This window comes from Pleurodeles waltl, chromosome 8, assembly GCF_031143425.1.
Source record: "Pleurodeles waltl isolate 20211129_DDA chromosome 8, aPleWal1.hap1.20221129, whole genome shotgun sequence".
Classification (NCBI taxonomy): domain Eukaryota; kingdom Metazoa; phylum Chordata; class Amphibia; order Caudata; family Salamandridae; genus Pleurodeles; species Pleurodeles waltl.
The window spans coordinates 199,133,665-199,151,178 of NC_090447.1; positions in this window are offsets into that span (position 1 = coordinate 199,133,665).

Below are 17,514 nucleotides of genomic sequence, written 5' to 3' on the forward strand. Positions count from 1 at the left end.
ATTGGACCTCAATGGCCTTCACAGGATTAGCACCAACATTTTTGATGCTAGTGCTGCAAAGCTCTGAACTAGTGTGAAAAATGTTGATGCTAGTTCCCCTAACTATTGCCATGATGCGCTGTATCTTAGATACAGTGCACACATGGTGACTTTAGGGGGGCGCTAAGACGTGCAAGAAAAGTGGTGCTGCACTGTGTGCAGCGCCACTTTTCTTAAACCAGGCCCAATATACTTACAGGTTAAATACTAAATAAACTAGCAAAATAGCAAATTAATATTTGAAATGCACCAGAATCATACTAGAAATAACATGGTACATGCACAATAAACTGGTAATCTCGAAATGAGAATAGTAATCTCACATTCACAGTGGTAAACAGTTAAACTAGATGACTGTACACAATATAGTAATGGACCTAGAGCCTCTGGATGACATGCTTTCTAATATATGGGATCAGGTAATATTTGCATAGCTCTTATGTTTGTAAGACTCCTAGGATGCGAAATTTGGATCACACCATGGTTGGAAAAGACAAGGCACTTATACAATGAAAGGGAGAAAAGAAATACATAAATACATGGCGGCCCAGTTTACAAAGATAAGTATCCAAGCATATCAGAGCATATCCGAGCACAGAGCTACACATGCCTAGTAGTAGGACTACATCTATGGATCTACATATGGATGCTATTTACATAAAACATTACGCGTATGCCTGGTAAAAGCCTATGAGTCCCCAACCACTTCATCTACGTTAATTTGGGGGTAGGTACACATACACAGCCATAAGGTTACTATTAGTAACAACTTAGAGGTGCTGGGTAGTCTAACTCCACTTATGAACTGGGTAGAAATACAAATACCACAGAATAGGGATTTAGGCAACACTTGAACACAATTATACGCAACAGGCAAGAATCAAAATAGGAAACACAAAAACACAACCTAGTCTTTGAGCTCTGGTCTCTTCCACTTGGACTACGTAACATTGTTGAGTGACAGACTTGCCATGTTCTTCAGAAAGCAGATCATCCCTCCTTAGTGGAGAGGAAAATGCTGCCAGGTGCCATGACTACAATATCCTCTCCACCATGCATCCTAACTTGCTGTAGGGCCTGTCTGCTCCAGGGAACAACGTAAGGCAAGAGATTAACAGATTTCTACATCTCTTCTATCCCATCTTCAGAGGCTGTGGCCTCTGTACATGGTTTCTTTAATTGTGACCTTGTTCGTCCCTACTTGAGCACAATCTCATTGTCACTGAAGTAATTACTGTCTTCTTCCTCAGTGGTGGTGTTGCCCTGTGTCCTGTTGCTCCATGCCTTGGTCCTGGCTGCCTGCTGCACAGGAACAGTGGAAAGAAGAAGACTCATGAGTACAATTCATTAGCTCCTTTGTCCAATTGGTTACTATTTCCAAATATGGGAGAGCTGGAGCACAGGTTTCTTTCTCCCATACCACATAGCTTTTTGCAAAATGTCACAATTTTTCCATGTCTATGATGGCAAGATAGATGGGTCCACTTACTCAAGTCATGTCACACTGACATACCAGCCTAGGAATATAGGCCCTATTCAGAGGTGTGAAAGATTGACTAGATGCGTGTGGTATGGCTATTTGCTTCACAAGCAACAGTTACTAAGTAGAGGTGTGCATGGTTCGTGTGATAAGATTCCATGACCCATGTGTAATTTCCATTTTATTTGAGTGAATTACTGTGGAACCTGGCTCTTTCTGCAAAGTCACCTGAGATATTTGCCTTTCTTTGCTGAATCCATTTTTGTTGGCTTTCAGGACTGCGCACACGTTACTCCTTGTAACCTGTGGGAAAGTGCTTGTGCTCTCCCTTCTAAACATGGAAAAATTGGGATATATCTGATTTGTTAATTTAGATCATTTATAAGCAGGGCCAATGGAATTATGCTGCAGGGGAGCACCAAATTATGTGGCAGGAAAAGCAAAATATACAACATAATGCAGCACATGTTTGATAGTATTGCTTCATCATTTTGTAATGTTTACACATGGTAATACTGTCTGGGCAAAGATTTCACCTCATTAATACCAGTTTAACAACCAAATACATAAATAAGCAACTGAAAGATGACCATTGTACCTTTGCAAAGAGTTTTCCAATGTGAACACATTTCACCACTTTTTTAGTAATTTTGATTTGATTCAGCTAGAATGTTTTTTATAAAATCTGCAGATTATGCAGCAGACGGTGGATTATGTGGCAAATGTGGCAATTATTAAGTATGGAAAAAAGCAGCAACCGCAAAATCACATAATTCCTGTTGCCCTGCATACAAGTCCTTAATACATGGTGTTACATGTACCCAGGGCTGTAAATTAAATACTACAAGTGAGCTTTGTTCTGCTTATGCCACCCACAAATGTAGCACTGAAAACATGTCTCAGGCCTGCCACTTAAGTCTGTATTACAGTTTTAAACTGCCATTTCAACTTGGCAAAATAAACCTCCAGCCATCATTCAAACTCTTAAAGTTGTTTTTCACTGTAGTTAGGCTAGCTCTCCAATGAGCTAATTCTGGGTTACAATATTGCACTTGATAAGTGATAAATTCAGTTTGGGAGAAAATACAGATATACTTCTTCCACTCATGTGACCTGTAATGTAAAATCCTCTTTAATGGTAAAGTCAGACTTTAAGTTACTATTCTGAAAATACCACTTTTAGAAACTTTGAATTTTCTGTCTGCACCAAATGTTCCTTTCTGTCAGTGTCCAGGGTCACATGACTGTTAATGGTTTTCTGTGGTTTGATATGTTTTCCTCCCAAAAGAGGGGAAAAGGAGTCTTGGGGGTGGTGAAGGATATTTCACTCCTGAGCAGGATGGCCTGGGAGGCTATAGTTAGCCCTTTTTAACTTTAAATTGTAGTCTGAGGGCTGTGCCCACCCTCTTCCTAACTTTTGAAGATGCCTGTCCTGCCACCAGTAAATACAACTCACACATGGGATGCCTGCTTTTTGTTACCCTTGACAGATTCGAGCCAGATCCAGGGAAAATGAACTGACCAGAACCATGTTAAGTTTAGACTATGGGGTTCCCCCTCACACAGGCTAGCATTGGGTATAAATGTAGCACCCTCAGAACCTCTGATCAGAACACTTCTGGACCTGTGGATACCAGAAGAAGGACTGTCCTGCTGCCTGAAGCCTGAAGAAAGACTGGTCCTGCTTGCCTTGAACCTAGGATTTCAGATGTGTCTCCAAGAGTCAGTTGGCTGACCGCCTATTTGACCTACAGGGACATAACAAGATCCTAGAGGCCTTCCCTGCAACTACCCAGCTGATCAGCACCAACAGGACCTGCCTGGACCCTGCTGTTGACCTTGCTGGAAGGAGTTCTGAAACCCAAGAGGTGTAGATTATGCACCTCCAACATATAAAATTGAAGTTAGTTATGTATATATAGTTCAGCAATGGTCAATTGTGTTATTCCACCACGTAATTTTCAGTGACTAGTATCTCTGTGTACAGCAATGCAGATCTACACAATATTGGTGTAAAATGCTCCTAGTAGGTGGTAAATATGCATGTATTTGGGCCCATAATTTCCCCCAGAAGGGGTGAAAAGAAAACATACAGAATTGGACATTGTATTCATGCAACTGTGTGTAATTCCCCATTCAAGGGGACTAACTCGTAATCCACTAACTCAAGGGGAGATACCGGCTGGAATGGCAGCTCTTGGACCCCATATCTCTGGTGAAGTTAATGGGAAAGTCTAAATATCGGCTAGTGTGTTTCTTCTGTGTTTGGAAATTATGATATTTATAAACAACTAACACAAATAAAAAACAAAAGCAATAAAAACTATAGGATCAAAAGAGGATAGTATCTCAGGGTTCATATGGCCAACTTTGTGGACATCAGAATGTTACACTAATCCTGGAGTGTTGAGAGTACAGAGGTGTTGGAACGATGACGTTCTTTGAACACACAACAAAGTTCACTGAATCCTGCTACATCAGTAGATATATAGCACTTGGGCCTCCACACAGAGCTGGATGCTAATCATAGAAACAAAATGTAAATAGGAAAAGTAGTGTAGCGAGGGGTGTACTCACCAGTTAGAGTGACCCTAGTCTGATATGCACTTTCTGGCAGAGGATATATTGGGTTGCCGTCTCTGCCCTTGCTCTAGAGTTTGAAGGGCTCACCGGGTGTTCATGCACATCAGTAGTCATTGAAGTTGATTCTTAAGCAGAGATCCTCTCTCTTGTGGTGAATCATAGAGTAGACTCAAGCCAATCTCAGCCATGCAGAACATCTTGATCTGAATTAGGATTTCCAAGCAGGGAAGGATAATGCTTAGCCCTGTTCAGGAAGATGTATTCTCCTCCATCAGGAATACATCTTCAACAGAAGGCGTCAGTCTTTACAAATGTTGAACCCAAACAAAATTCAGCAAGCTTCAGGGAAGCTCCATGTAAGATACACAAATCCAGGTAATTTAGCTAAAGCAAGGTTTCCCAAACACTTCTGAACCACAATCCACCCTTTAGCAACACAAACCTTTCTGACCTACCTAGCTTTAATGTGACATGAGTTGGGTGATAGTGTGGTAGTGCACTGTAATTTACACACAGCATATTTTCCATTGAAATGGCCACTAAATTTGCAGAGACAACTGGGCCGATATTTACAAAAAAATGTAGCAGCGTGGTGTTGCAAGCCACCTAGCTACGCCGCGCTGTGTCATTAGGAAAGAAAAGGGATGAGTCCAGTGCTTAATTTGTAAATAAAAATGTGCTGTGCCTAAAGCCCTCCTCTTAAATATGAGGCTGCTCTAATTAAATGTGTAAACACAGAATACTGAGGCAGTGTAATCCTTAAGCCATCTCAGGTCACTTCAATCCATTTAAAGCCACTCCCTGCCTCTTCAGCTCACTCTTGCTCCTTTCTGCTTTCTCCCATTGTGATGCCTTTTCACTTTTCTCTTCCTCCGTCTTTTGCTCGCAGTAAATGCTTGAGGCAGAAAAATAAGTGCTGGCCCTCAAAAATAAGTGCTGGTGCTCCACACCGAAAACAACAAGCACAAATGAAGCACTGGATGAGTCGTATTGACAGCAATTCAACACATTCTGTACTTTCCTCTGCACTGGCGAACAATTAGCTGCTTAGAGCCAATGCAGGCACCCTGGCACTAGTGTGCCTGCGTTAAAGGGATGAAGGTGAAGGTATACCTTCCTGCACATAAACAATCATGAATAATGTTTTTTTCTCCTTCTATGTGTGGTGCAGAATGTAGCACAAATAGAAAGAGCACAACATGTGGAGAAATAAAGTTATTTCTCCTCTTTGCGCCACTTTTGCGCCATGCTTGGATGGCGTAGGAATCTGACGCATTCCCAGCTTTGTAAATCTGGGAATGCATCAGATGCCATGGGTGTTGCATGGGAACACCCATAGAATGCCCCTTTGATGCCGAGTTATGTGTGAAAGGGGGCCATATTTACAGGGCCAAGAAAAGCTGCACAAGGTAGCTTTGCGTGGCCTTGTAAATTTGTGCGGGCACACTGCACTGCCGTAGCATCATAAAAGTGATGCTCCTGCAGCATTATTGTACTGTAAGGGCATTGTAAATATGCCCCACAGTTAGTTTTGCTGATAAAACTATAATACACACAAATGTTAACGTGTGGAAATCGAGTTTCAGTAAATATTTGTAATTTGTGCATCACAAGTAAAATTGTTTTTATTGTGTTTTGATTCTAATAAATTTTTTGCTTCGATCTCACCTTAGAATTACAAAAAATGTGCTTAATTTTTTATTTCCACTGGTGAATAGGTACAGTTCATTTGCAGGTATTTTCATTTTTCAGCCCTCTGAGTGGGGACAGGCACTGCCTATTCAGGTGTGTCAGCCCCTCTTGCCCTTCCTGCCCAGAAAGATCCATCTGAAGGCAGATGAGTAATCAGAAACACCTAATCTTCTTGTGTGTGTGGCTGTTTAGAATGAATGCAAAAAGTGTAGCTGTCACCCAACACAGATGTGGTTGGATGCAGGCTGCAGGCACACAGACCTGTAAGAAAAGAGAAATGTCCACTTTCTAAAAGTGGCATTTCTAAAATAGTAATGTTAATTTGGAATTTACCAGTAAGAAGGATCTATCATTACCATTCTAATTATATGAAACATGACACACTACTTCTTCTCAATCAGGAATTACAGCTTAAAAGTGTAATAAGGAATTCCCAATGTTAACCTATGAGAGGAGTAGGCTTCACAGTAGTGAAAAACGAATGTAAGCGTTTTTCACTACTAGGACATGCAAAACTTAAATGTACACACTCTAACTTTTCCTTACACAGCACTCTGCTCTATGGGCTACCTAGGACCTACCTTAGTGGTGACTAATGTGTAACAAAAGGGGAGTCAAGTCAATGTGGCAGTAAAACCATGCACACAGACTCTGCAGTGGCAAGCCTGAGGCATGTTTAAAGGGCTACCTGTATGGGTGACACAAGTAGTGCCACAGGCCCGCTTGTGTCATATAATTCACAGGCTCTGTGCATTCGGTAAACTACTTTACAAGGGACTTACAAGCAAATTAAACATGCCGATTTGTGTATACACAAATGTTACCATGGTATGGGGAGAACCACATGCACTTTAGCACTGGTTAGCAGTGGTAAAGTGCTTAGAGTCCTAAGGCCAGCAAATGCAAGGTCAAAAAAAGAGGAAAAGGAAGGCAAAAGGTTTGGGGTGACCCTCCAGGAAGGGCCATCCCAAACGGTTACCACAGTTGTAAATAGGTAACACAGAAAGTACAAATATTGCAGAAACTAGCTATCAGAGAAATAAAGTAGCATGCTGCTTTCAAAGAACAGAATCAACGGCCATCAGTGCCCAGCTTAAATTCATAAAATGCACCTTTGCATCTGTTTATGAAATATATATTCATTTTAATGTTATAAATGTAAAGTGCACATACAGCATTTAAGGTGGCAGCTGGACAGTGGTGGCATGGCCACTCTAATCCTTGCGCATTGAGGCGTAGCTTTTGACAGGGTGTCTCCCCCAGTTTTACTTCAGAGTAAGGTGACCACCTAGCATGGAGGCAAATTCTGGGCAGGACTGTAAACATTTCAGGACAAAGGGTCAGAATTCAGGACATAAATTCAAAATGAAGGGTCTAAATTCAGGACAGAAATTCAAGAACAAACATCAGTTTTACAGACACACCCAAGGAGAAGCATACTTCACTGCATTATCAGTGCATTTATTTACTATTTTCTACATAGCAATATTTATTCACAGTGGTCTTTTTGTGATTGTCTCCTGGTATATTACATTCGGGTGTCACGTTATGTACTTGTTCAGTAGTAAATCAATGCCTTTGAGCACAGTGCCAAGGCCATCACTCCTACCCAAATCTACCCAATATTTCTTGGAGAGAAAGCAACAGCAACATTTTGATTATGTTTCTAGACATTTTAAAACCCATGGCAAACAGTTTGGGAAACATTAAGGTAAGTAACCTTATGCTATTTTAAACAAGTTAAACAAAAACATGTTGCAGCGGAGCGTGGGCACGGTTCATATTTGACGGGCGCGCCACACCCCTACTGTGATTTACTTCCAGATTTTTGCCTCTACGTCTCTCCCAAAATTAGTTTAAACCTCGTTTTTATGGACCCTTTTGTATTCTTCAGAAGATTAATCCCGTATCCTTCTGTCTCTGTTTACCTCGAACTTGGAAAATCCATCTAATTTTTCATGTCTCTCAATTGAAAGCCTATACACCTGACCCTTTTCTTAGACAATTCACATGTCCTCCCCCTTCGTTGGTGAATGATGAACCCGAATATGAAGTTCAAGAAATATGTGACTCTCGCATATTCCGAAACCATCTCCAATATCCCATTCATTGGAGAAGTTATCCTCTTAGTGAATGTTCTTGGGAATATGCTTCTACTGTTCACGCCCCACTTTTGATCTGTCAATTTTTTCGTCTCTATCCGCAAAAACCTGGAACTCCAGGGCGGGACCTACTGTCGCGCCACGGAGGACCTCGGCGCGAGTCGTGCATTTGGCTTGGGGAGTGGCACATAGAGGCCAGAAGTGCCGTGCCACTACTGTGCTTTACTTTCTCGCTCGAGGCCTCAAATTGGGCATGGGGCCTCGGTGAGGCTTAGGCGCGACGCACCCTCAATATTCACTTGGGCACCTTCCCCCACACCCCTCACTTACCTGGTGAGCCTGTCCTTTTTCTTTCTTTCTTTTCTTTTTCTTCCTTTCCTCGTGTTTTTATGTGCATATTCAGCAGCCATGTTCTTTTTTTTCCCAGCATGCCTTCTTTTTCCCTGCATGCTTTAGGAACTTTTTCAACATGGTGTCTTTTCTCTATATGTTCCGATGTTTCTTTCCCAATCCAATATAGTGACTTTCTACTTCCTGTTGGTCATTTTCTGTTCTTGGGTATGTAAGGAGAGTGATTCTTGTTCTCCTTGCACTGCAACTCTTCCCTTGGTGGCGATCTTCGCTCCTTCTACTTTTTTCTCCAGTTATTTTTCCTCGCCTGTTCCAGCTTCTTCCAGTATTATTTTTCCTGTTGGAAGACTTACCTTTTTACTTCTTTTTGTTCCAGGGAGTTCCTGCTTTAGAAGTTTTTCTCTTTGGGGTTTTTCCCTCTGGGACTCCTCCTGGAGGGCACGGACTGCTTTTAGGCGTTCCTCCGTCGGCAGCACCATGGTTACCAGAAAGGGCCGCTCTTACCTGGGTCAAGGTAGAACCTGCAAGAATCAAGACCTTTCTGCAGTTCCAGTGGGCCAAAGACATAAACGACGAGTAGCCTGTGACAAAACATCTGGTTCACCTCAACCTCCAATGGACTTTAAAGCTAAAAAAAATAATGAAGCAGGGCATATGGTGAGTCTCACACATAATGTCAGGATGTGAGGTGCCCACAACTTGTCTGTAGTCTCACAGCACTAGAGTGTACATTTGGGACTCTAAATTTATCTCAGAGCCAGGAGCCCAGACTACTAATCAAAGAGAATAAAAGAGGAGGATGACATTGAGATCAGATGGGAGATCCACAGCAAATGATTCAAACGGTTGTTGCTAAGAAATGGATAAATAAGGAAGAGAAGAACAAGGTAGGACAATTCTTAAAATCAGACAAGGTAGGTCCACTAAGAATATCAGAAAGTATTGTATACCTGGGGAGTTGTCTTAACAAAGAGGAGAGAAACAGAAGAGGAACTGTCAAGCAGCATCCACCCATCTGCCAAACTCTTCTGGTCAATGGTACGCTGATATTGCTTGTAAACGGTGAGCAGGGACCAGACCCTTCCAAGGTTATACTGGGGTACTGCCCACTCTATTCATGTCTTTAAATGGTTTTCCAATCAAGCCATGGACACATTGGCTTATCCCTAAGCATCACAGTGCACGTACAATCTTCAAAATATTTAGGATGTAAATTGTACAACAAAATGTAAGAACTTGAGAAAGATTTTAAAATGACATTAGTGTTTCCTTAACAAATGGTAGCTTTTTCCCATTTATGTACAATTAGACCTCGGACTGAAGTAGGAGTCAGTTACCTTTCAGTACCTAGGGATTAATATTTACCATTTCCCCACTCATGTGCACAATGGAAATTTGGGCAGAGTGACTCGGTCCCTCCGAGTCCTATTTGCTTTTTGGTCTTTTCTTCCGCTTTCAGTAATGAACAACATGGCACTAGTGAAGATGATGTGCTACACCAATTTTTGTATTATTCTGCAAACCTTCCTCTGCTCATCCCTCATTCCTTCTTCAGACATGTCCCATATCAGATTTGGTTGCTGGGGCCCAATCGGGTAGCTCTTTTCACTCTAATGCTACCCATGACTGCAGACGGATTAGCTGTTCTGGACTTAGAATGCTATTATTTAGCTGCACAGCTCGAACAGGTGGCTCACTGGCTGTCTAGCTGCCCACTGCTGGAGATGGGGTTTATCCATAAAGACTTAAGGAGGGCTTAGTGCACTACTCATTGTTTCCTAATGACCATTCTACAGAATGCCATCTGGGGTTATCCTGCAGTGCTTTCTCTTGCCCAGCCAGAACCTGTAAACTCACTAACACAAAGAAACCCTATGCTCCTGCACTTCCATGTCCATAACCTAGCACTAACCCTACATGAGGTGTGGCAAACTGATAACATAGGTGTACAGACCTTTTCTGCACCATGAAGACCACTCCAGGGCTTCTCTCCATACTATCTTGGAGACTGACGTGGCCAAACCTCTGCAAGATGTGGATTGGGCTAAAATACTGGACTATCCCCAAAAAATATCCAGCTACTGCCACTTTAAGTAAATTCAGAGAGCTTCCCTATGAATGCATTCTGCCCAGTGCTTGCCATTGGCTTTGTAACTCACATTTCCTTGCTTTATATTAGCTGGCTTTATTTGTTTTAGGCTGTCCAGCTGGAGTTCATCCCTTCCCTTGCCTTGCCCAAGCCTTATTTACAGTATTTTTCTGAATGTTCCCTTTCTGTGAACAGACCTGTAAATCGTGTTCATATCTCGTCACATTTGCTGTGCATTCAAAGAACAAGGTCAAATGTCAGGCTCTGTCTTCAGTGGGAGCTTGATGTTTACTTTTCTTTCTATGACTTGAAAGTGAGAGGATTTATGTGACAATCCTGCTGGATACCGGGGGTAGGAAAGAGTTTTTTTTCTATCACATGACATTTAAATGAACTATGCAAGGATTTCAAAATACATCCGAATTTGGAACACAAATTAAGCATATTTGTATACATTCTGAACTGTATTGGAAACAAATACCTTAATATGAAGGAAACAAATCATTACACTAGGTGATGCATTTTCCCCATATCATCATCTGTGCACTGTATAGTTTCATTAATAAAACTGTATGTCTGTGCAAATGTAATGGTTATTTCAATCAAAAGCGTGTTGTCTGTAATGGCAGTGTGCTACCATACCATGCATACTCCACTCTACACCACTCCACTCTACTATGCACTACTCCACACCACTGCAGTCTACTCTGCACCACTCCACTTTACACCACTCCATGCCACAGCACTCTGGGACATTGCTCTCTATTCCATTCTGAATCACTCGGCTCTATGCCACTTCATGCTACGTCTCTCTACTGTACTCTGTACCACTCTACTCTGTGTCAATGCACTCTATGCCACTCTACAACACTGCGCTCTGTGCCTCTGTATGCTACACCACTTCAGTCTATGCCACACCAATCTACTCTGCAAAACTCCACTGCACGCCACTTTGAAACTCTGCACTCTACACCACTGCACTCTATGCCAATACACTCTACTCCAATGCACTTTACTCGGTAATACTCAACTCTATGCCCCTGCACTCTATGTCAATACACTGTATGTCACTCTAATAATCCAGGATTATAATCCAGGATTTGTAAAGCGCAGCAAATCACCCGTGAGGGTCTCAAGGTGCTGAATCTACTCTGCACCACTGCACTCCATGGCATGGCAGTCTACACCACTTTACTCTATACCACTATTACGCTGTATACCACTCAATGCAACTGCAGTCTACCCTGCAACTATCCACTCTATGCCACTTTACTCTGCTCTAAAACAATCTACCCTGCATCACTGCACTCTATGCTACTGCACTCTACGCCACTCCACTCTGCCCCACTCCACTCAATGCCACTGTACTCTAAATCACTGCACTCTATGCCAGTGCACTAAACACAAGTGCACTATATGCCACTGCACTCTACTCTGCACCACTGTACTCTATGACACTGCTCTCTTTGCCACTCTACTACACTCCACACCACTGCACTCTATGACACTACCCTGCAACACTGCACTCTCTGCCACCGTACTCTACACCACTCTACTCTGTACAAATGCATTTTATGACAATGCACTCTATGCCACTGCACTCTATGCCACTCTACTATGCATCACTCCACTATACACCACTGCACTCTGCAGCACTATACTCTACTCTGTGTTGCAGCACTTTATGCTACTCTTCTCTGCACCACTCTATGCCACTGCACTCTATGCCACTCAACTCTACCTTGCACTGTACACTGTTCCACTCTACACCTCTGCACTCTGCCACTCTCCTGTATGCCACTCTACTCTATGCCACTGTACTGCATGCCACTTTACTCTGCACCACTTCATCATGCACCACTGCACTCCACTATGCACCATTCAAATCTATGTCTCTACATTCTAAGACACTGCCTTCTATGTTACTGACTTCTATGCTGCTGCTCTCAATGCCACTGCACTCTACACCACTATATTCTGCAGTGTTCTATGCCAATGCAATCTACACCAGTCCACTCAACTGTATGCCACTGTATTCCACTCTACACAACTCCACAGTATGCCACTCCTAAACATGACACTTTCTTCCACTCCACAACTCTCTACTCTACTCTTTGCCATTCTACTGTACAACACTCCGTGCCACTGTCCTCTATGATGCTAACTTCTAGCCATGCTGAATAGCAGCTACTCTGGTGTACAACATTGCTAAAACACATTGGCAAAGTCAATAGCTCTTACATAGACAATATCTATTGGCTTTGCCAATGTTTGTTAATACTATGAGGCCTTGAGGTCCCTGAGAACACTGTGAATGTGTAAATCATTATTTTAAACATGCATTACACACAGCATATTATAGACTGCCACAAAATGGGCATATATATTTAGGTTAAAGATAAACAGAACTTCTAAAATATAATTTCAATAATATACAGATTATACCTAGTGCAGACATTTTTATACCTTTTCATTAAAAGCACACGATCCACAGCTCAGCTAGGAACACCCTTACAGTGCCTCTCCAAAAGAAAATATCTTTGCCATCATACAACATCAAGGGAGTATGCCAATTAAAGCCATTACAGGTTTCCAAGCCCCTTTACATTTGCAGATTTATCAGTTGCACACATTAGCATTTCTTTCCGGAAGGAGGCATCCTGACAAGAAGGCCTGTTTCTTATCTGCCTGTCCCTCTCTCGTCATCAGAGCACAAGAGACTCCCTGCCTTCTACTCCAGCTGGGGAACCTGAATTGTCCTAATTACCTTTTGTCCTTTAGCTCAAGGTCTAAAATTACAGAGAAATGCTGCCCCTTAAACTAGTCATCAAGGATAACGGACGGTAGGGCTAAATTACGGACAGTCTGTTAAAATTACAGATGGGTGATCATCCTACTTCAGAGGCTTGCTGACTATGGGGTTCAGAACTTTGCCTTTTTCTGGTTCAGCTCCTTTTTAAAAGATTGTTTGTTCCAGGTGTTCTTTAAGTCTCATGCATCGTAGGTGCTACAGTTAGCATGCGGGTGCTGCAGGGCTCCCCCTTGAGCCCTACTCTGTCTAATATCTAATTTCGGACCCTGACTGACATTGTAACGTTGTACGGCCTGACCATCTTCTCTTAACTGATGATACACAAATCATTGTGTCGTTGCCCGCGAATGATGCATCGAGACAACCCAATCTCAGTCTTTGCCTTATGGTAGCTGGCTGGATGAGAAACAACTTCCTCAAATTGAATAGAAACAAGACATAAATTCTGGGGCCGAAAGTGGTAGGCCAGCAGACCTAGGGCCACTAGCTCATGAATTTAGGCTTCTAGCTGGATGCCACTTTGCCTTTAAAGCTGTGTCGGTGTACTTCGTTTTTGGAGTTTGTACACTGCTGAAGACCTGGCTGTTCTAATTGTGCTGTCTACCATCAGGTCCCTTACTAAGCCCTGAAAAACCCTGTTTGGGTAGCAATGCGATTTACAAATCAAAAGATAGATATTTTCAGGAGACGCACAGGGCAGTGGTATTTTGGGTAAATAGATTTAATATTATTTAACAGTTCTTTCACATAGCTCATTTGACGGTGTCTGGGTTGTAGGTGACACGAATGTTCCATGCGCTCGCTTCGTCCCACTAAAGCAAATCTAGGGCAGGGAACAGATGGCGAACAGTGCTCAGTCACGTCGTCTAGTCTCCTCCTTTTTTTACGGCAGTGTTAGCAAGCGCACATACATGTATCCTCTACATCGCATTCTTGTTATAATCTGAAATTAAACATCATTTATCACTCGACAGCTCTATGTGGAAGACTGTGAATTAAAAAGTACCGCAAAGTTACTCTAGATGGCAGCAAACTACCGCACATAATTAAAAAAATTAACCATTTATTTTCCTTGTTAAGTTATTCAAATGTTGCTTTGCTTTAAATGAGGATTAGTTGTACGACTTGGAAAATGCTACGTCAGGGAGCCATGTTACCTGACTGTGATCAATTACAAAAAAGAGCCCAACTACCAAACATTCTATCTGCTCGGAATCCAAATACCTACGCGTTTGAATTTTTATACATATTGTATTATAAGGAGCAGATTAGGGTCTATATTCAGTTCCATGGTTCGATTTGCATTGGGTTACCTGCAGTAGGATTTCCTCGCAACCTCTTAATTCCATGCACCATATTTATAAGGAACATCGTATTGGGCCCCTTAAAATAAAATTATTAATCTAAATATTTTTCTTCGCACTGAAAACATGAAAGTGTAAAACTAGTTCAGGTACTGTGGTTGAAGCCTAACTTGCTCCCTGGCCCCTTTATTTAATAATTATCCTCTTACTGATACTATATTAATTAATGAACATATTGTACATTGCCATATTTGTTGGAAAAACCAACCCTGAGAAGTTGCCGTCCCCTTCGAAATGGGCAGGATGCCAACTTTTCAGTCCTGCTCTTTTTGTGTTACACAACACTGTTCAGTAGTGGGGGCAGGTATTCGGCACAAAGGGAACGAAATGCCCCACAAGGCGCGCCTTGTTAAGTATTGTTTTTTTTTCACTGCCAGAGCAGTAGAAAGTTATGTGAACTAGTGAAAACTGTCGAGTTGGGATGTGCATAGGAAAGTGGCCTAAAGGTAACAAAGTAACTATGTGCTGCTTTGTGTTACTTTGTACCAAGGGGTTGGTACATGAGTAGTACCTGGGTGTTCCTGCACTATCTACAGTTCTCTCCGTGGCCTGAAAAAATAGAAAATCTGCCCCTGCATGTCATATATTTCTATCCGAGCAGTCAAAGGCCCAGATTTACTATAAATTCATGCAGCGAAGTGCAACAGCCACAAATACTGCTCTGCGTGAGGAGAGAGCAGGAGAGTGCCACATTTACATCAATATGGCATGCCCCTTCTCTCTCAAAAGCGCTGACACAGAAATGTGCTGCTGTGCGCCATGTACACACCTTTGCACCATAGTGCAAGGGTGTCTATCTGAGTCTAGCATAGGTTTTATATTGAAAGGATATCCTTCCAGGACAAAATACTACACTTAGGGGGTCATTACAACCCTGGGGGACGGTGTTAAAGGTGCGGTAATACCGCAAACAGGCCGGTGGACAAAAAAAGGGAATTATGACCATGGGGGAAACCGCCAACATAGACAGCCACTTTAACACTCCGCCCGCCACGGCTGTACAGACAAGCAGGGCGGTGGTCACCGCCAACAGACAGACGGAAGACAATGTACCGCCCACAGTATCACACAACCGGCCAATCCGCCACCTTTTCCGGGGCGGATGCACCGTGGATAAAAACACGGCGGAAACAGCTTTTGCAATAGGAAAATGCTCACCTTAACACACTCCACGAGGAAGGAGGACACCATGGAGCCGGAACTACAAATACTCCCTGGCCTTGTGTTCCTGCTCGTCTACGAACACCAGCAACGGTGGCGCCGAAGACAATGGTGAGTACTGCACCTACGACATAGGGGAGGGGGGAGGCAAAAGTCAGGGACACACACACGCAACACCCACACCCCCACCCCCACCCTCGCACATTACAACACACACACCAATGCATTTCCAAACATCACAGTAACAACCTACAACCCCCCCGGAAGAATGCAAAGACAAAAGGAAATCAGTTCAAACATTGTAATGTATCAAAATACAGTTACCAAATATATACAGATATATATACACATTCCAGATTTTATACATTATGAGAAGTAGTGGAGGTATGCACATATCAATGTCCGTGCACCACTGGGCCCAAAATGCATGGGCGAGGCCCACACTAGATACCTGTCCACAAACGGAGAGAACACTGCAGGGGCATCAGATAGAAATACAACAGGCACCTCAGGGGGAAGGGAAGGGGGGGGCACCTCAGCCGGATTACAGCACCACGCCAGATACACGACGGGGCTCCATGCCCATTGATGTATCCTGGGGAGTGCAAAGCCACAGTCTCTCAAGTCTCTACAGTGGATGGGTTGCCCACTGTACCATCCTGGGGAGTGCAAAGCCACAGTCTCTCAAGTCTCTACAGTGGGTGGCTTGCCCACTGTACCATCCTGGGGAGTGCAAAGCCACAGTCTCTCAAGTGGATAACAGTCTCCACTGGTTCTGGAGGGGGACTGGTGCCCAGACTGCATCAGGCTCCCCGTGACCGTTCCTGTTCTGTCACTGACCCAGCTGCACATGGGATAACGATGCTTGATGTGGCGTTTTTTTCCCTGTCCAGCGGTGCTTTGGCATGTCGGTCTCTGCCCTGTTGAGCGGTGCTTTGCCCTGTTCAGCGGTGCTTTGGCATGTCGGTCTCTGCCCTGTTGAGCCGTGCTTTGCCCTGTTGAGCGGTGCTTTGCCATGTCGGTCTCTGCCCTGTTGAGCGGTGCTTTGCCCTGTTCAGCGGTGCTTTGCCCTGTTCAGCGGTGCTTTGCCCTGTTCAGCGGTCTTCACCATGGCGGTGTATTCCCTGTTCAGCAGTGCTTTGCCATGGCGGTCTCTGCCCTGTTGAGCGGTGCTTTGCCCTGTTCAGCGGTGCTCTGACCTGTTCAGCGGTCTTCACCATGGCAGTGTTTTCCCTGTTCAGCGGTCTTCACCATGGCGCCCTTTGCCCTGTTCAGCTGTGCTTGCCTTTGCTGTGTCTGACCTGTTCAGCGGTGCTTTGCCATGGCGGTCTTTGCCCTGTTCAGCGGTGCTTGCCTTTGCTGTGTCTGACCTGTTCAGCGGTGCCTTGCCATGGTGGTCTTTGCCCTGTTCAGCGATCTTCAGCATGGCGGTCTTTGCCCTGTTCAGCGGTCTTCACCATGGCGCCCTTTGCCCTGTTCAGCGGTCTTCACCATGGCAGTGTTTTCCCTGTTCTGCGGTGCTTGCCTTTGCTGTGTCTGACCTGTTCAGCGGTGCCTTGAAATGGCGGTCTTTGCCCTGTTCAGCGGTCTTCACCATGGCGGTCTTTGCCGTCTTCAGCGGTCTTCACCATGGCGCCCTTTGCCCTGTTCAGCGGTCTTCACCATGGCGGTGTTTTCCCTGTTCAGCGGTGCTTTGCCATGGCGGTCTCTGCCCTGTTGAGCAGTGCTTGCCATGGCGGTCTCTGACCTGTGCATTGGTGTGTGGCATTACAGTCCCTCATTGCCCAGCGGGGCTGTGGCTGCCGGGGTCCTCCTGGGCAATGACTCTGGCGGTGGTCTCA